This window comes from Pongo pygmaeus, chromosome 16 (genome assembly GCF_028885625.2).
Source record: "Pongo pygmaeus isolate AG05252 chromosome 16, NHGRI_mPonPyg2-v2.0_pri, whole genome shotgun sequence".
Classification (NCBI taxonomy): Eukaryota; Metazoa; Chordata; class Mammalia; order Primates; family Hominidae; genus Pongo; species Pongo pygmaeus.
Window position 1 is genome coordinate 26,365,734 of NC_072389.2, and position 20,102 is coordinate 26,385,835.

Below are 20,102 nucleotides of genomic sequence, written 5' to 3' on the forward strand. Positions count from 1 at the left end.
AGCAGGTGTGTGCTCTTCCCGATCACATCAATATTCCTAAACGTAGAGCTCACCATGGACCTGGAAAGCCAGCCGTCCTCACTCTGGACCCCACAGTTTCCTCCCTGGACATAACCCTCACCCCGCAGGAGGCCGTGTCCGCACTTACTTCCACCCAGGGGAGCGCCAGCTGGTGGGAGTCCTCGCTCGTGCAACCCTTTCCCATCCCCAGGGACCCCGTGTGGCTCAAGGGCTGCCACGCCTGGTAAGTCTTCGTCCCCCAAAGCTGAGGCGTGGGCCCACAGTGTGTCCAGGGCCCCCAGGCCTGGCCCCTCCCAGCTGTCCACCAGCTGCGCCAGTGGCGAGTCCCGCCAGCAGGGAGGAAGGGCATGTCCAGGGGTGAGCTTGGGGGTGACAGCGAGGACAGGGAGGAGTGGGAGGACAGCGATGCCAGAGACTGGGGTGTGTCCAGGGACTGCCTCTGCTTGTGGAAGCCGGAGGGACCTGGGGGCTCTGAAAAGGGGGCATCTCACCCCAGCGCATTGAAGGGAATGAGGTGGAAGTGTAGAAGCTGGTTGCCCTCAGCGATGGGCTTCTCGTACTGCGGGAGGCTGTAGATGTCCATGAAGCTGACCGAGCTCAGGGAGCCCCAGCTGGAGGCCAGAGACCACGGCTGCTCTCCGAGGACACTGGCAGGGTGCTGGCACACAGGCTGAAATGAGACAGTATGGCCATCTGAGATGGCAGGGCAGCCACCCCTGCTCACCCTGTGAGCACGGAAAGAGTAGCAGAGAGCAGTCAAGTCGGCAACAGCAGAGACCCGTGCCCAAGTCCCAGTCCCAGTCCCAGTCCTGGCTGGAACACCTACTAGCCAGCTACACTTGCTGAAGCCATTCATCCCCTCTGGGCTCCCACGGGCTCACTGGGGCTGGGGTGAGAACAGTTCCCACCTTGGGCATTGTTAGGAGGAATATCTGAGAAAATGACACATCTAAGGCCCTTGACATTGCACTCTACCATATGGTAAGGGCTGAAGAATGTGCGCAGAGCCATTCTTGAGCAGCCAAATCTTACTAGCTTAAAAAATTCATATGCTTTAAAAAAAAACCCAAAAGAAAAATGTGCATGTGTATAGATGTACACTCCTGAAACTGTTAATTAGGTTACAAAATCCTTGAATACATTTGACTTCAGGCCTCTTACCCTGAAGCCAAATGTGGTTCTCTCCATATTCCTTGAGTCATACAGCAGTAGCATGTTAAATGTATAATGTATCCATTCTGTGTTAACAACATTTCAGGTCGAGCTCCAGCAGGAGAAAAATAAGCTACAAGAAACGAGTTCACGTACCAGTCATTGGAACACTATGAACAAATACAGTTTTCTCTTTGAAAGTAACCTACCTTTTTAACTGGGACTGGAGGTAGGATGTTAAGCGGGTGGCTTCTTCCAGCTGCATAAGTAGACAATTCCTTTTTTCCTGAAGCAGAATCCTGTAGGTAAGAAAACAGTTGATGAGTACATTTCAAAAAACAGGGAGAATATTTTCATAAAAAGACATTCCACTATCAATTCCCTCCAACAGAATCAGGTTGCGATGACCCCCCATTCTCAAAGCACCCAGCTCACAAGGGCCAAGATCACACATCCCTGGCACCCTGAGCAGGGCCTGCTACTCTGTGAAAGCACCAGGCACAGTGCACGGGGGAGAGGATGCCTGAGAAGAGGAGTGGGCATGGGGATGGGTCAATGTGTGGGTGGGTGGCTGGGTGGGTGAGCTACAGGTGGACAGATAGGTGGGCAGCTAGATGGGTGGGTGGCTGGATGGGTGGGTGGCTAGATGGATGGATGGGTGGGTGGGTGGCTGGATGGGTGGCTGGGAGGGTGGGTGGCTGGATGGGTGGTTGGATGGGTGGCTGGGTGGGTGGATGGGTGGCTGGGTGGGTGGCTGGATGGGTAGGTGGCTGGGTGGGTGGCTGGATGGGTAGGTGGCTGGGTGGGTGGCTGGATGGGTGGCTGGATGGGTGGCTGGACGGGTGGCTGGGTGGGTGGCCGGGGATGGCTGCTTGGATGGATAGGAGGAGGGTGAAGTGAGCAGAAGGACAGATAACTAGCAGATGAGCTCAAATGCAGAGCACGCAGTCATCTGTTCAAATTCCTTGGAACAAATCAGATTCCCTCACACTAGGCCACCTTCTAGACAAGAACAAATATCATTCTAAATTTATACAGTTAAAACATTAGAAGCAAATGAAACAAAATAGCAGCCATTGCCATCTCCAGGTTATGGGGTTGGAGGTATTTTTGTTTTCCTTCCTTCTACTTTTTTCTACTTAGTAATTTTCTAGAATAAAATTTGTTCCTACTGCAGTAAGCCCACCACCTAGAATCGAGCCTACCATGGATAGGCACTCAATAAACCGTTGTTGGACAACTCCATGAATAAATATGTTCACCTCTAGAAGGAAACACTCCTGGTTTACAAATGGAAATGACACTGTGACGTGTGGCCACAGTAGGCCCCTTTAATACCTTCCTCTTTCCACCAACAGGGAACGGGACATGCTGAAGGGGTTTGAAGAGCTTGGCTAGGTGGGAGTGAGAGGAAACCAGACACAGTGTGCAACAGCAGCCTGGGATTCAGAGAATCCCACCTGGCCGGTCACTCACAAGCTGTGTGGCCTTAGGCAAATGTCTCACCCTCTCTGAGCCCTTAGTTTCATTACCTGTAAAAATGGAGTCCACAATCTCCAGCTCAGGGAACTGATGCTGCATAGATAAAATAATGTACTGCAAATGACACGTGATCGACAAAGAGCTGCTATCACCCATAAAGGAAACAGATGTGCCACCAACTTAGGATAAGGAAGACAAACCAGTCTGAGTTTGTTTATGAGTTTCAACCACATGCCAGAAATTCTGATGAGCCTTTGTTTCTCTTGATGCAAACAAAATTCCAAATGGTGCCATGCAGAGGTCAGCTGGCGAGAGAGTACAAGCATCGTCCTACATGGAGCCATGACACAACCCACTTTCAAGTTCAATATCATATATTGAAACCAATGCTTTCCAAAGCATGATCCAAAGACCCCTGCGGATCCCTAAAACGCCTTCAAGGGTCCCATGAGTTCTCCTCCTTCCCAATGGCATTCAGTAGGCAGCTAGATGGTCTTCATGTGTTCTCTCAAAATGACCCCATCTCAACTGGCCAAATGCACCAAGGGCCAAAGCAGCTGCCTTCTAGCAAGCCAGATGCTAAAGAGATGGACAGCAAGGGCAAATAATACCACTCTTCTCACTATAGTTTTTTGTTTCAAAAAAGTTATCAGTCATAGAAATGTTACTAATATTAACACATAATAGGGTTTTTATTGTCTTTTTTTATTTGTTGAGATGGGGCCTTGCTCTGTTGTGCAGGCTGAAGTGCAGTGGTGTGATCAGAGCTCACTGCAACCTCCACCTCCCGGGCTCAAGCCATCTTCCCACCTCAGGCTCCCAAGTAGCTGGGACCACAGGCACGTGCCACCCCACCCAGCTAACTTTTGTATTTTTTGTAAAGAAGAGGTTTTGTCGTGTTGCCTAGGCTGGTCTCGAACTCCTGAACTAAAGTAATCCTCCTGCCTTGGCCTCCCAAAGTGCTGGGATTACAGGCGTGAGCCACTGTGCCTGGCCTATTGTTATCTTTAATAAATAAATATTTTAAAAATTCCCCAGGGCTAACTTCTAAATTAGTAAATACTGACAGATAAAAATCCACATAAACACTGACAGGTCCCTGGGTGGGGAAAAATGAAAAACAAAACCAAACAGTTAGAAAAAAGAACTTTAAAAAAACCAACACAAACAAAAGCTCTTTGGAATCCACTGCATTTTAACATTGGAAGGAGGTTCTGAGACCAAAATATTTGAGAACACGTGTAATAAACTCTTGAGTAGAATGTTCTAAGATTCCACTTACCTATGATATTTTAATTTTTAAGGAAAATGTTTTGATAGCTTGTACAGATGAAAGTAATGTTTAAAAAGCAATTCTGGGGCCAGGCGTGGTGGCTCACACCTGTTATCCCAACACTTTGGGAGGCTGAGGTGGGCGGATCACAAGGTCAGGAGATCGAGACCATCCTGGTTAACACAGTGAAACCTGTCTCTACCAAAAATACAAAAAATTAGCTGGGCGTGGTCATGGGTGCCTGTAGTCCCAGCTACTTGGGAGGCTGAGGCAGGAGAAAGGCATGAACCTGGGAGTCAGAGCTTGCAGTGAACCGAGATCGCGCCACTGCACTCCAGCCTGGGTGACAGAGCGAGACTCTGTCTCAAAAAAAAAAAAAGAAAAGAAAAAGCAATTCTGAAGTTCCACTGAGGGGCTTACAGAAAGGCACACTGCTTTGTATGCACTGCCTCATTCCTTACTGGTCTTTGGGTTGTATCCCTGCTTTTCAGATGAAGAAACTCATATAAAGTCGCTTGCCTCTGCTACACAAGTTCAAAGTTCGGTCAGGCTGGCTTGACCCTAAAGCCAAGGCACATTACCAACAAACAGACATTTCCTTTATTACTGAAAAACATTTCCCCAATTTTCTGTGATACTCACATCCTATCTGATGCTTATCAAGGGTGATATCCTCAAAAACCCCATCTTTTTCAGAAGATGGGGAGCTGAGAGTTTTCAAAGGGAGTTTAAAAGTGAGTTCAAAATACATCCCTCATTGGGCTTTGGAGCTGTAACTTGGAACCCACTCTCACAAGCACCAGGACACTATTAAGTCACAGAGGACCCCAGGGGCAGAGATGACACCAGCAGAGCGTATCCAGTGGCAAACAGTGACCAGCCCCAGGAAGCGATTTGTTGTAGGGAATTTACCCAAGCCTGGTCCAAGGCTATTAACTTTTTTCTTAATGCTTTTCAGAAATTCTAACCCAACCTGAATTCTATTAGCTCAAATCCCAAATTAATAGAATCTAAATTGAGTTCCTACTGAAAACTGGCTCCACTCTTGAGTGACCAGGTAGAATTTCCAACCCATCGCTAAATCCATCAGCACATTCCAGCTCTGTTTTCACACAGATGACATACAGATACACTCATATGTATGGCTCGGTTTTAGACTGCCTTTAGTCATGACTTATTTTCAGATTGTTTTATCTGTAGTGAAAAAAGTTTTAGATCAAATTCCCCCCTTCTATCCAATACAACACACTTGTCATTATACAAATAGGTGCATTTTGGAGTGTGCAAGAGACAGTGCATCTGGATACAAGATCACACACAAGTGCCCATGAGTGCCACATGTGCAGTCTAATTTTATGCTGGTTATTCTGAAAGTTGCAGATGACTAAAAATGTAACTTTCTTACCAAACAGGGGCCACGCTGGCAATAACTGAGACATCTAAAAACTGGCTGGAAAATAAACTGCTAGAATAAGAGTCTTAGACATTTGCCTGACTTCTGTACTTATATTTTCAACAAAAAGAAAAGGGGTTACAGTTTCCTGGCAGAAAACTGGCCAGGGCCCAACTCCTAAAGCACATAGCCTTGTGTCTCCAATTCAAAGGAAACTAACTTCAAAGAATATTTACCACTGCTATGAAAAGGAGTAGAAAAGTAAGCTAACAGATTAAGAAAATATAAAGTCTAATTTACTGTCTTCATTTACTTTACATAAAGTACTTTATTGTAAAGATGCCATTAAATTATGACAAAGGAAAACATGACTTCAGGTTCAGCAGAACCAAATTTTTGCTTTTTGATAGATCTTTCATTTTATAATCAACCCTATAATAAAAGCAGTCATCCTTGGAAAGAGGATTTCTCAGGATGACAGGCATCTTGCAATAGAGACGTGGGGTTCTCTGTTGAACATCAGCATCTTGTATAAATGCCTGCCACACACTAACATGAGCAAGCTAAAATAACAAAGGATATCACAAGCATTGACACAAGCCTTCCGATAGATTATCTAGGTATGTGTCCTTCACCTCAAGCCTGCTCCCTCAGCCCAGGAGATGTGCACCAGCTCCCTCCAGAGATGCCGGCTCTGAGCAGCTGGGAGGCCGCTGCACGTATCATCTGCCAGGGCGGGAGGCTTGAAGGAGGTGAGCATCTCTCTCTTTCTCCCCCCGGATGACACCCCAGCCCAGCAAACGCCTCCCATTTGCTGCTGATAACACTGCAGGTGAGACAGGAAGACTGGGCCCAGCTCTACAGCTGGCACAGCTCAGCCTTAAGGCGCCAACCTCACTCTCTCTGCACCTGGCCCACGCCAGTCTCCTAATGCTGCCAGCCTGTGCTGGGGGAAGCCTCCTACCATGTGGCCCCATACTTGCACACTGCAAGCACCCCTCCATTGAAGGGAGGTGGCGTGGAGAAATGGGCCCTGTGTGTACCGGCACAGAAGGCCCAGAGCTACAAGCGCCCCACCCCCATGAGATGTGCGTGCCAGTGCTTAGCACATGTGGATGTGCTTCTCCCACCAAGGTCATTTAGCAGCAGATTCAGGAAACACGCTTGGGGCGATTAGGTCCTGGTCGAGGGCTCTGAGTCCCAGGACTCAGCACCTGGGCTGGTCTCATGTGAGGCCCCCATGTGTCAAAGCTGGTCTGGCTTTGCTGTCCCCACCCTTGAACCCAGGCATCGGGGCTAACACTGGCTCCATGGAGGGCTGCAGACTTGTACTCAGGGGCCACAGCACGTGTGTGTGCTGGATTTCCACATGTTGACAGCAGCCACAGTCAAAGGAGCGTGGGTGTGGGGCCCTGAGATGCAGGCGACATTTGTGGGGCCAAGTCCTCCCCCCTTCACAGAGAAGCAACAGCAACTCCCAGGTCCTCCTATGCAGAACACACATACAAGAATATCAGGGGTGGAACAGAAGGAAATGTTTAGCTGAAAACAAATGCAGCCGTGCAAGAGCACAGTAGAAAACTTCAGCTGCACAGTCCCTTTTACATTCAGATTCTCCTCGTGGTTGATTCCAGGTGAAGTGACAGGGCATGCCACCATCTCAGGCAAAATGAAATTCACCTGCCCAGGGCTCTGAGCTCAACTCTCCAGACACCACTGCTTCCCTGAGGCTGCCGTGAGCCCCTCGTGCCAAGCCACAGACTTGTCTCCTATGAAGATGACCCATGAACATCCAAGCATAAAGGACGCCAACAATACAGACACCCATTGTGAAACAGTAGGAGTAAGAGCATCTGAACAGATCCAATCATCCAAGCGTCTATTAGAGTCTCTGTGGAGCTGCTCATGTGAGCTCCGGGGGCGAGACTTTAACACGTGGGGGAGGGGCTGCTCTCCAAAGCCCAGCTGATAGCCACAGAGAAACTGCTGTTAAGTGTGGAAGGCAGGCCCAGCCTTTGACACAATCTGCAATCTCACACAGCAAGTGGAAACCAGGACACACAGCACACGAGGAAAGGCTGAACAACCCAGTGGCACCGAATACCAAAGCCGCCATGCTGGCTTTGCTTGTCCTGCGTGGTGAAGGAGCCTTGGGACAGATGCACGACAGGTGGCCAGCTTCCCAATGCCAGAGAAGAGTAGGCTCTCCTGGTTAGAAATCAAAGTTGGAGAGGAAAGCAGTAGGTGGATACCCACCATGCTCACCATGTCAGGAACAGGGAATTCTTCCCCCCATGCAACAGAGCTGCCCGGGCCGGAGTGGGACCACAGCCTGCTCAGGGCACTGTCCCACAAAGGCAGGTGAAAGCACCAAGCACAAACTTTGGGAAGGGTGGGGCATGGTGGGAGGTGGAGGTCACCCATCTTCCCTCACTCCTTCCCCCTTATCACCTCCTGCGTCAGAGCAGAGGCTCCAGAGACCCAGGGAGCAGAAGGCAGTGTCCCCCACCGCATGCCCCTCCTAGACCAGGGAACATCCAGGCAGGAGAAGCCCTGAGCGATCATCAGGAACACCCTTCAGCCACACACAAGCCACCCCGTGGAGTTTTTCCAGCAGGCTTTCCGCTGGAGGTCCTGTCCCCGCTGACCCATCTCTCCATGGCGCTTTGTGCGGAGGTGGCCCGTGCACATCGCAGCTCCTCCTCCAGGTGCTCCCCCTCCTCCTCCAGCAGGGCCACATCTCCCGCGGAGCGGCGCTGTGCAATGATGAGCTGAAGCTCCTGCCGCAGGGCCTCCTTCTCCTTGATGAGCTGCAGCTGGTCCTTGTCAGCCTCGGCCATGCCTGGCCGGGACTCATTGTCAAGCTGGGCCAGCTGCTGCTGGATGTTGGTGACTTTGCAAGAGAGACAGGGAGGAAACAAGGACATCAGCGGACTGAAAACGCCATCTTCACATCGTCTCCACGTTCCACACTGATTCTGTGAACTCCCTTTGCCAAATAAGTAGTGAAATGATTGCACCAAGTGACCCTTACACTTTAAAGGATTTGGAAACAATGTCCTAAAAAAATGGTGCAGAAATCTTTTCCTGAAGCTCCCTTAGCCTGAGATTCGAGATGACAATAACCCCATCGTGCCTGTTCCGAAGACCTGACAAAAAGGCCAGCAGCCCTCAACATGCCCATACTCTGGGCGGCTCAGACTCCTGGTTTCCTATATGAAACTGTCCCAGAGCAGGAGGGAGTCTGCTTGTTTCTTCTGCCCACCCTCATCAGTAGCTAAACAGCATGCTGGACCCCCAGAAGTGCTGCCAGCCTCCCGCCTCCTCAGCTGTGTCTAACCACTGTCAGCCACTTTAGCAAAGTAACAAAGGAGAAATGCACTCATCATCTGGCCTCCTGAAGGGAAGACCTTCGAAGCCCCATGCTCCATGTCTTTTGGTTCTGTGTGCTCCTTCCTGTGCCAGAGCCCCTGGCCATACATGAATTCAAAACACCTTGCAGAGAGCAAGTGGGCACTTGACAAAAGCTGAGTGTATTGAACAGTGAACAAACACGCCTGAAAATATGTGAGAGGATGAGAGGCAGCCCTGTGAGTGTGGATGCTGCTGAGAGATGACCTGGGTGGATGCAAAGCACAACAATCCTCAAGGTGGAAAAACAGAGGCTCCTATCAGTTTCCATGCCTCGAAATTTCCAAATGCTTGCTTGGCAAACAGACTGCATTACTTTTTGTGTCATGAGGTGCTGTTGAATGCAGATTAAGTGAAACAGATGTGGCCTGTATTTTTAAAGCATCCTTTAAAAGTAAGAGTAGAATGTTTTAAGCCCTTTAAGTAGGGTTAAAGAGGAGGGATATGTTTCCAGGGAGAAACTAGGAATGGCAAACTCAACCTGAACCCCATGCTGTGGAGGCCATAGTTTGGAATACTCTCCCAAAAACAAAATCCAAAGGCTTCTCTGAGATCACAAAGAGCTGTGAGAACAGGGAAGTGGCAGGCACACATGGCCCTATATCCTCCAAGGGAGATGCAAGGCAGAGGTGCTCCTGAGACTGACTCCTCCTGTGCCCGCGGTCCATGGCACTAATCAAGGCTGGCTTCCCACCTGCTGGGTCTAGACCTCAGAAGCCTTCTCTACACTATGAGCAATGTGGACATCCCCAATTGACTAGCATTGCCACACACATTAAAACCTGCCACCCAGCCCTGAGCCAAGTCAGGCTCCACCTAAACTAGACACGAGGACAGGGACTCATGAGGATCGGGCATGACTCCTTCTCTAGCCACCAAACGAATCTGAAAGCCCACAGTTAAGGAAAGAAATGGGTACACAAGTTACAGTTTAAATGTATGCATTTTACTCAAGTCCACTTCAACAAGGTAAAGACACTAGTTGAATGTCAGTAGCTTTATTAGACAAGTTATTTTCAAACTTAAAACTAATTTCCGGAAAATGTGTGGGAAGATGGTGCCAAACCATGTCACCAGAAAAACTAATGACAGAGGCAGCTGAACAGGGCTAGGACTCCAACTGGGCTTAAGCATCCACCTACGTCTAATTAGTGTAATTAAAATTTGTGGCAGTCATATACTCAAAGCCCAAGGAAAATACACTCCAAGCAAACCCACAAATAAGTCAGTGCTAAATCAGACATTATACCCAATGATATTTCTGGAACATTCTACAGTAAACCAAGACAAGTTAAGAAATAAATATAAAAGATGGAGAACAATCAGCAAATCTGTGTCCTCATACTTTTTTTCATTTCCATTTATCTGATCCACAGGAAAGTCTACCTGAGCCCAGCTAAATTTTGCCTAACCATTTTGTACTCATGCTAATTATCATACATATAATATAAACAGAAGTATTTTACAAAGCACCCCTTTTGAGTTTTCTGAGCCTTAAATATGAAGAGATCAAGATTCCATTTGAGTCTGCCAGCTCTAGGTTAGCTGCTAGCCTACAAGGATTCAAGCTTTTGAAGGTGGCGGAAGATCCAATTCCAGATAATCATAACCTTTCCAGGAAAATCTCAAGTAATATGCACTATCAGAAAAAAAAAGTGAGAAAAAAATGAATTATAGGAGGGAGGAGAGGCAAAGGGTGAGTTTCAAAAGGGCTGTCTGCTGCAGGCTTAAAGAAACAGAACAGCAGCCCAAATTAAACCATGTCCTGTCACTTCCCACAGCTGGCAGGAAAAATATGCAAGGACATATGGCAAGGGATGACCTCTCCAACAGAAACAAAATCTGGATGAGGTTGACTTCTTGCAACCCATCTGGAAATGTTTGGGGTGTGCTGAATGCTAGGCAAACATTTCCGTGCCTTCGAATTGTGGGGTTTAATAATAAAATTTCAAAACAATGCAACAATGCAAACAATCTCATCTTCATTTTAGAGCTATATGTGAATCTAGAAGAAACTGGAATATATTGGAAAGTTCAATTTCTCTCTTTGTCTCCATGTTCTAGGTGTGAACATTTGGGGCCTGCTTCAGCAAGGTCGAGAGAGGCACATCTGTCTGTCTGTACTGGAAGCCAAAAGCCCTAGGATTCCTTCAACAATCGATTGTTCTTATGTCCCCATGAGACAGACAAGATGGCTTTGCCTTTAAAACTGTGTGATTGTCTACCTTGCCGTGGGCTGGAAACGAGACATCTGCCAGGAGTATCTTTAGTATATTAGGTTTACTTGAAGAAACACACTTCCTGCCTAAGGCTAAACACAGCTGTACTGAGTTTCAATGCACCTTCTTCTACATCCACGCCAAACAGCTGATCCACTGGTTGGAGCCTCGCTCCTGTGAGTGCTGTTGTTCCAATTTTGGGTATTAAAAGAAAAACAATTTCCAGAAAGGCTTTTCTTTGAAATATCATTTCAGTGAAATTAAATACATGGAAGTAAAGTGAGGTCATGGTTAAAGTTTGCAAAAAAATAAAAATAATAACTTTCCCAAGTTTTTTGTAAAGAGAACTAATAGCGGCTTAAAATTAGAGAGGATTTTTTTTTTTTCTGTGAGTCAACTATATTCTTCAGTGATTCTTATTTTTGAGGGGTAATGCATTTTATGGCCTATATAAAATCTCTCCCAAATGCCTTTAAAAGCCTTAAAATATATGTCCCCATGTCCTGATAGTGAAGAAAGCAAATGTTCAATCAAGCATGCAGTTTCTTATTTATTATGTGATTCCCAAATTCTATTCCCTGAGCAGGTCTAATGTAGACAGACATAAAATATGAATCATTTTTCCCTTATGATTTTTGCCCATACACTTTTCTGTTACAACCCAGGCACCATTAAACCATGCATTTATGCCACAGAAACTATTTAGACTCTCACAAAAAAATGTGTCCCACCCCCCACCATCAAAAACAGTTGTTGGAAGGTAATTGAAGACCTCAGCCAGGACTTGAGTGATCAGGCCTAGGAAGTGACCCTGACAGTCTGTAGTGCTTTTCCCACATTTGATGATTGTTCAACAGTAGAGGTCTAAGAGGCTAAGAAACTGAGTGTGAAGTGATAGTTAAGAGGCTGGAGAGCCTAGCTGACTGTTTGGCACTCTCACAGGGCTGAAATGACCTAATGAGAATTTGGGTCCCAGGAAGGAGATGGGACCTTGGTGGGGACCCTGGAAGGGCCACCCCTAGGAGTCCAAATGAATAAAACATAGACAAGCTGTCATGAAACCTAAAACCTGCTTTGAACTAGCTTAGTCCCAAACCAGATGAAGGCGGTCTGCTCTTACTCCAATTGTGTGCCATAAAGTCAAAGTCACTACTCTCTGGAGGCAGATAAAAGTTTACTAGGCATGCCATAAGACAAGACAACACAAGACTAAATGAGAAAGACCAAGAAAAAAACAATAGAAACGTACATAGATATTATAGTCCTCAGGTAGAAACTTTTTTTTTTTTTTGAGGTGTAGTCTCACTCTGTCACCCAGACTGGAGTGCAGTGGTGTGATGTAGGCTCACTACAACCTCAGCCTCCCATGTAGCCGGGATTACAGGTATGTGCAACCATGCCCAGCTAACTTTTTTAACGGGGTTTCATCATGTTGGCCAGGCTGGTCTTGAACTCCTGACTTAAGGTGATCCACCCACCTAGGCCTCCCAAAGTGCTGCGATTACAAGTGTGGGCGACCATGCCAGGTGAGTATTTTGCCACAATTTAAAATAAATTTTCTTTTTTTTTTTTCTTTTTTTCAAGTTTGTTCTCAGACTATATTCACAAAGTTCCACGGCAGCTTACACTTCTGTAGGCCTTGTTGACAGTGCCGGCTTTTAGATACTGATGATCTTCATCTTTTTCTTATCTCCTCGGTAGAAGAATGGGATGCAGGAGGTGCTGCCTAAGACTGGGCGCTCCTGGGCATTCTTCCTTCCACCAAGCAGCTGCATGATCTGCTGTGCAGTGCGGTTGTCATGGGAATAACCCTTCCCGGCCTCTCGTGCAGGCTTCACGCTGCCAGGGTGGCTCCTATCAGAAAGGTCTTTGGAGGGAGGGAGGCAGGGCTCTGAGCACCGCTCCTCCTGCATCTTCTCCTCCTGCTCTCCCATCCTCTCCTTCTCCCGCATCTTCTCCTCCTGCTCTCCCATCCTCTCCTTCTCCCGCATCTTCTCCTCCTGCCCCCGCATCTTCTTCTCCTCCTCCCGCATCTTCTCCTCCTGCCCCCACATCTTCTCCTGCTTCTGCATCTCCTCTTCCTTCTCCCGCAGCTCCTTTTCCTGCTCCCGAAGCCTTTCCTACTGTATCCACATCTTCTCCTCCTCCTCGCGCATCTTCTCATCCTGATCCCACAGCCTCTCCTCCTTCAATCGCAGCCTCTCATCCTGCTCCCGCATCTGCTCCTCCAGCTCGTGCATCTGCTCCTCCTGCTTCCACATCTGCTCCTCCACCTCTCCCATCTGCTTCTCCTTCTTCCACATCTGCTTCTCCAGCTCACGCAGCTCCTTCTCCTGCTTCCGCATCTGCTCCTCCTGCTTCCTCATCTGCTCTTCCTGCTTCTGCATCTGCTCCTCCTGCTTCCAAATCTTCTCCTCCTTCTTCCGCATCTGCTCCTCCAGCTCGGGCCTCTGCTCTTCCTGCTTCCACGCCTGCTCCTCCTGCTTCTGCATCTGCTCCTCCTGCTTCCTCATCTGCTCCTCCTGCTTCCGCATCTGCTTCTCCAGCTCACGCAGCTCCTTCTCCTGCTTCCACAGCTGCACCTCCTGCTTCCTCATCTGCTCCTCCTGCTTCCGCTCTGCTCCTCCTGCTTCCTCATCTGCTCCTCCTGCTTCCTCATCTGCTCCTCCTGCTTCCGCATCTGCACCTCCTGCTTCCGCATCTGCACCTCCTGCTTCCGCATCTGCTCCTCCAGCTCATGCACCTCCTTCTCCTGCTTCTGCAGCTTCTCCTCCTGTCTCCATATCTTCTTCTCCTGCTCCCACATCTTCTCCTCCTCCTCCCACATCTGCTTCTCCTGCTGCCACAGCCTCTCCTCCTGTCTCCACATCTTCTCCTCCTGCTCCCAAATCTTCTCTGCCTGCTCCCACATCTTCTCCTCCTGCTCCCTCATCTGCTGTTCCTGCTCCTTCATCTTCTTTTCCTGATCCTGCAGCTCCTTTTCCTGCTCCCACATCTGCTCCTGCTGCTCCCACAGCTCCTTTTCCTGTGCCCACAGCTTCTCTCCTGTCTCCGCATCTTTTCCTCCTGCTTCCGTATCTTCTCCTCCTGATCCTGTAGCTTCTCCTCCTGCTTCCGTATCTTCTCCTTCTGATCCTGTAGCTTCTCCTCCTGCCTCCACATCTTCTCCTCCTGCAAAGTGTTGGTTTGAACCTGAAAAGGAAATAGACTCATAAGCTAGCTATATAAATGTAATCTATAAAATAACAGTTTTCATCTATGATTCTTTAAAAATAAATTTTAAGCCCTAACCCTGAGGTTCTGATTTCCCAGACAGGTCCCCACTTTGTAAATTTTTAGCACACTCTAGAGGATTCTATGGTGGGACCAGAACAAGGACCCAAATTTTCCAACTCTTGGCTGGACCCTCCCCATACCCTGCATGATCCCTAGACCATGGTCCCAGCTGGATGGGGCTCCCACAACCCTGAGGGCTGCAGTCTCTCACCTGTGGCAGCAGGATTTTGTCCTTCTCCAGCTTCCTTTTTAGCCCCTTGATGTGGAGCTGGATCTCAGACTTTTCAGATTCTACGAGTCGAAGTTTTTCTTGTAGTTTGGCATTTTTCTCCTTCAGCTCCTCATTGGTTATGCTATAGCCAGAGGCAGTAGAGAAAGGAATGAATGAAGAACAGAAAGGACCACTTTGGTGATCGACCCTCTACCCTCACCCCACAACCACAGAATCATGGCACTGGAAGGGACCCCAGGAATTAAAAGTCCCAGGTGGCAGGCCAGAGAGAGGACATGAGTTGCCTGAGGCTACCCCATGAGTCAGTGGCACAGGCAGCACTAGAGCTTCCCTGCACACACATGAAAACCTGTATGAGCCACTCACCATGCTTACCTGTACCCCCCACCTCCCAGCACACCACCCCCACTAAGGGCTCCCAGACCTCCCATCCCAACTTCCCCCATCCTACATGTTCCTATACAGCTCCAGACTCATGGTGTCCCTCTCATTTGTTAACTCCTCGATGTACTGCAAATAGAGAAAGGTCAAGTCAGGATAGAGCAGGCAGAGGAGCAGCTGGCCGACCAGTAATGACAGCTACAGTGACTACTCCACAGTAACTCTTGCTCCCTCTCAATCACACCCGACATGTTCTCAAGACATTTCCAAGCCCATGGTCTCATTTGTTTTCCTTTCTTTCTTTCTTTTTTTTTTTTTTTGAGATGGAGTTTCTCTCTTGTTGCCCATGCTGGAGTGCACAGGCACGATCTCACCTCATCGCAACCTCCGCCTCCTGGGTTCAAGTGATTCTTCTGCCTCAGCCTCCTAAGTAGCTGGGATTACAGGCATGCACCACCGCACCTGGCTCTCACTTGTTTTTCAAAGAACTCAGTAAGGGTGGAAGGGACACGGAAAGAGATTGAATTGATAGCTGGCTAACAGGGGCCCAGAGAGATCAGATAATATTGCTATTCCTATTACTCTTATTACTACCACTGTTGGAACCTTTATTGAGTGCTTCACCAGGCACGATGCTAACAATCCCATTTAATCCTCACAACCTCCATAGGAGATGGTTACCATTATTATCTCTATTGTGTAGATGAAAAACATGGGGTATTAAAGGTTAAGTGCTGCCTAAGATCACTTAGAGCTGGGATTTCAAAACCCAGGTATATCTGATTCTCTAAGCCCATTCTTTCACTGGGGGTAGGGACACAGATAAGGAGAAAGAAATTAATCCTTTGTTGATTTTTGAAAGAACGATACATTGGCATAGTCCAAACCTCAGAAGGTACAGAAGGGAAATATCTCCCCCCAACACTGTTCCTATCTCCTGAGTTTTTACGAATCCTTACAAACATGTTTTATGTATATTACCATAATACATACACACACACATGTATGTGTGTTCCCTCTCTCTACACAAATGGTAACATACTAAAGATACTCTTCTGTACTTTCATGGTACAAGTACCCTAACCCCCACCTAGGATTTGACCAAGGGTGCAGCCAAGTATGGGCAGGGTGGGCACTTGGCCTCGGAGCTCTGTGTCCAGTGCTTGCTCCCCACAGCACCCCACAACTCACCCACAGCAGCTGACTCAGCCCTAACCTACCTCTAACAACCACACACAAAAGCAGCAAGAAATGGCCCATGCTGTCTTCTGGGCAGGACACTGCATCCTGCAGAAGGGACCTTTAGGCTCATTCCTCTATCTGCAAAGCTGGGCTCCCATGGGACCATGCAGGTGATTGGACTCACCCTGTCTGCCTTCTTGTGCTGTATGGACACAGAGGAGAGAGCCAGCTGTAACTCTCCTTCAAAGTGCCAGGAATGATGCAGGTGGTCTGCCAGATAATGGGACTCTCCTGGAATGAGAGAGGTTGAGATGCGGCCCAAAGGACTCCCCCAAAGGCCTGTGAAAGTGCGAGGTTGAGGGATGATGGGGTGCCCAGATTCCCACCTTCAAATTTCCCGGCAGCATCCTGGCTGTAGTAGAGCACTGTCTCCAGTTCAATTTTCTGACACATAAGGATTTCTATGGTATGATCCTGGGCCTTTGGGAGAAAAGACAAGCAAGTGCTGAAAGAGAAGCAAAGAAACCTCATCCAGAGGACAGGAGGGAACTTCACCCCCTCCACTCACCTCTAGCTGCCTCCTTAGGGCTGGCTGGTGTTGATGGCTTGCCTTCTTTTCCTATAGGAAGAGGAAGAAAGAGCTCCTACTAGGGGGAGGCAGAGATCCAGAGCAAGAGACATGCCCCCAGAATGGCCCCCTGCCCCAGGACAGGCCCACCCATGGGACCAGGTTATCAGGGACCCTGTGGAGATGGGGTGGAATCTGGGAGGTGAGCCTTCCTCCCCAGGCTGGGAGTAGGCAAGATGAGACTGGGGCCTCTACATCTGAGTGCCCCCCAAACCCAGCAGTCATGTCATGAGCAAAGAAAGAAACCATGTTACTTCTTTCAGCTGAGCTCGGTTCTGTTGTTTCTGTGGGGAGAGTCAAAGGAAGGTGACTGAGGGTGGCCCCCTCGACTCTATTCCTCAGGCCAGGAAGCAGTCGGCAGGGGTCAGGAATGGATTTTAAGGGCAAAGTTCTCAGACCCAATGGGAACATGAACTGGTCAACTCTCCTCAACTCCCAAAGAAGAAGGATTTGGGTCTTTGTTGGTTTTTGCCCACAGCCGCGGAACTCAAAGTCTGAAACTAGATTCTCTTGAAAAGACAGTAACAGAAACCTTCGGAGATGGAGTGTGAGAAAAGCCCACCCTTCTGCCAGCTTGTGATTTAGAAAGGTGCATTCATTCAGCAAACGTTGAGCACATACGGGCCAGGGACAGCTCCTCACAGCAGGGATAGAGGTCAGAAAAGGCAGAGAGGAGCCCTTGGCCCCGAGGTTTCCATTCTAGTGGGCCTTTAACTGTCGGGCTCTCAGAGCTAACAGAAACCTCTGATACTCTCTAACTCTACCTCAGGAAATGCAAGCCCAAGAAGGAGAGTTTACAGCAGGCCCTGGACTAGGGATTAACATAAAAACACAATGATAAATCTCATTTAAACTTCACAAATACAAGTAAAACAATACCACTCCTGTTTTACAGATGTGAAAAGAGAGGCCCAAAGAGATCAAGCTATTTGCCCTAAATCATATCCCTAGGAGATGGAGAGGTAGGATTCAAACCCAGAACTCTTAACCAGTACCTGGCAGTTCTTCCACAATCTTAACAATTACCCTCCACCGCCCCTTGGGCCCTCTGTCCCCAAGGAGCCTGGCCAACCAAGACTCACTTCCTCAGGTGAGTGGCAACCATCAGAAGTGGTTGTCTCAGGGTTAGTGCCATTATTTATTTTCTTCTTTTTGGCGTCGCTTGCTCCTGCACCAACACTAGGGCTGGTCTGGGCATGATGGTCTCTCAACTGTGGAAAGGAAGAGCAATGATACTCATGAGAACTACAAGATCCTACAGTCACATCTTGCTTTACAGTTTATACTAAATACTCTTATAGACCATCTGATTTAATGCCACCAACTGTAGGAAATGTTGTCACAATCACTTAGTGACTGAGAGAGATTGATACCATGGCTGAAAAAAAAGGCAGTAATGGAACTTAAACTCAGTTTTCTGACTCTGAGCTCTGGGATTTTGCCACAAATCAGCAGCTGCCAGGGACCAAAACCAGAGGCAGAGGTAGAAAAGCAAATATTAAGCAGGCAGGAACTGTACACTCTGTGGTTTAGAGTTATTCACCCTCACACGTCTGTTAGTGTTAAGAAGTTCACCAGTACCTCTCAAATCTTTACATCAATGTATCCTCATGGCAGAAGGCAGCCTTTCTGTTAAATCCAGGAATTTAGCAGAAAGAGGACAACCCAAGCCTCATTTCAGAGAGAAGTCTTGTATACTCTTATAAATCTATGTGACTTTCATCCCTAAGTACATTAATGTTTCATCTCTCAATAGAATCAAGGGAAACTGATGCTTCAGAAAGATGCCCCATATTTATCCTGTGGCACTCAAAGTACCCCAGGTTGAGATGAGATGAGGAAGACTCAAGCTGTCAAGTCCAGTTTCCCAAGATCTGTTCCACAGAAGATAAGCAGATCTCACTCCAGAAACCAGTGACTGAGGGGCACTCTGGTCCCAGAACAATGGAGAATTCAAATCTGAGGTGCAGAACTCAGAAAAAATGTTAAAGTGTCTCTGGAGAGTAGAAGCCTGGGAGAAAACCCAACCCAACCCGTTCTCCCATTGCCACCCAGAGACACTGTCAACATGTGGAGCTCATGGGGGAGGTGTAGGCTTTTCACACTGTCAACGTCTGTGGTAAGGAAGTCAGGCAGCCTGAAACCTCTCTCTTCTAGGTCCCACGGTCCCCATTCCCCTTCCAGCTGGAAACCTGTGCTGCAACCAGAGGAAACAGAAGTGGGCAAGAACACTTAGGGGACTGGGTCCTAAGACCAAAGGGCAGTCTTGTGGTAGTAATGACAGTTTGTAGAGGGACTGTGACATCACTACATTCCACTCCTCGGTGGAGTGGCGGGGGTGGGGGGGACACATGAGTGCAATGCCCAAGTGGCCGCATTGAGACTGGGGAGGGGGGGGTCACAAAATTGGGACCCATGTCCTTGGAGACATGACCCCAAAGAGCCCCGGGAAGTCAGGCTTGGGGCGGCAGGAGGTGAGGGCCAAGTAAGGAGCAAGGAGCCCCAGGAGTCACATCCCCAAAGTCACCCTGTGGCAACTGGTGAGGGCAGGTTCTGGGGCACCCAGGTCCTTGGAGATGTGAGCCCAAAGAGCCCAGGGAGGTCGGGTTTGGGGTAGCAGGGGGTAAGGGCAGAGTATGGAGTTGGAAGCCCCGGGAGTCACCTGCTCAAAGTCACCCTGGGGTGCCAGGCAGGGCAGGGGCAGGACTCATGTGGGGGTTGGGCTGACTGACAAGATTTTGGTGTGGGGATCCCAGAGGTACTGGGGGGACCCAGCCTGGTGTGCCTCGGGAGTGGCACAGACTGGCATCAGCTCAGCTGTCAGAGGGGCCCTCAGCTTGGGTTAGGGTGCTTGTGCGTTTACCTTTTCCTTAGCCTCGGCCAATTTGTTCTGTCGGGTTTCTTTGGACATCGTGGGTTGGGTAGGGAGGTGGGGGTGGGTAGGGGGGTGGGGATGGGTAGATGAGTGGGGGTGTGTAGGGAGGTGGGGGTGTGTAGGGAGGTGGGGGTGTGTAGGGAGGTGGGGGTGTGTAGGGAGGTGGGGGTGGGTAGGGGGGTGGGGATGGGTAGGGAGGTGGGGGTGGGTAGGGAGGTGGGGGTGTGTAGGGAGGTGGGGGTGGGTAGGGGGGTGGGGATGGGTAGGGGGGTGGGGGTGTGTAGGGAGGTGGGGGTGTGTAGGGAGGTGGGGGTGTGTAGGGAGGTGGGGGTGGGTAGGGAGGTGGGGGTGGGTAGGGAGGTGGGGGTGGGTAGGGAGGTGGGGGTGGGTAGGGAGGTGGGGGTGTGTAGGGAGGTGGGGGTGTGTAGGGAGGTGGGGGTGGGTAGGGAGGTGGGGATGGGTAGGGAGGTGGGGATGGGTAGGGAGGTGGGGATTGTCAGGGAGGTGGGGATTGTCAGGGAGGTGGGGTTGGGGCCACATCAGCACGATCCAGGTGAGGACAACTATACACCTCCAG

General features: G+C 49.0%; 2 pseudogenes; both read right to left on the reverse strand.

Annotated features, from left to right (window-relative positions):
* Positions 1 to 508: 508 nt before the first annotated feature.
* LOC134738208 (protein WWC3-like) lies at positions 509 to 4,728 on the reverse strand (annotated as a pseudogene).
* Positions 4,729 to 12,477: 7,749 nt separating this feature from the next.
* LOC134738387 (golgin subfamily A member 6-like protein 26) lies at positions 12,478 to 19,561 on the reverse strand (annotated as a pseudogene).
* Positions 19,562 to 20,102: the final 541 nt, after the last annotated feature.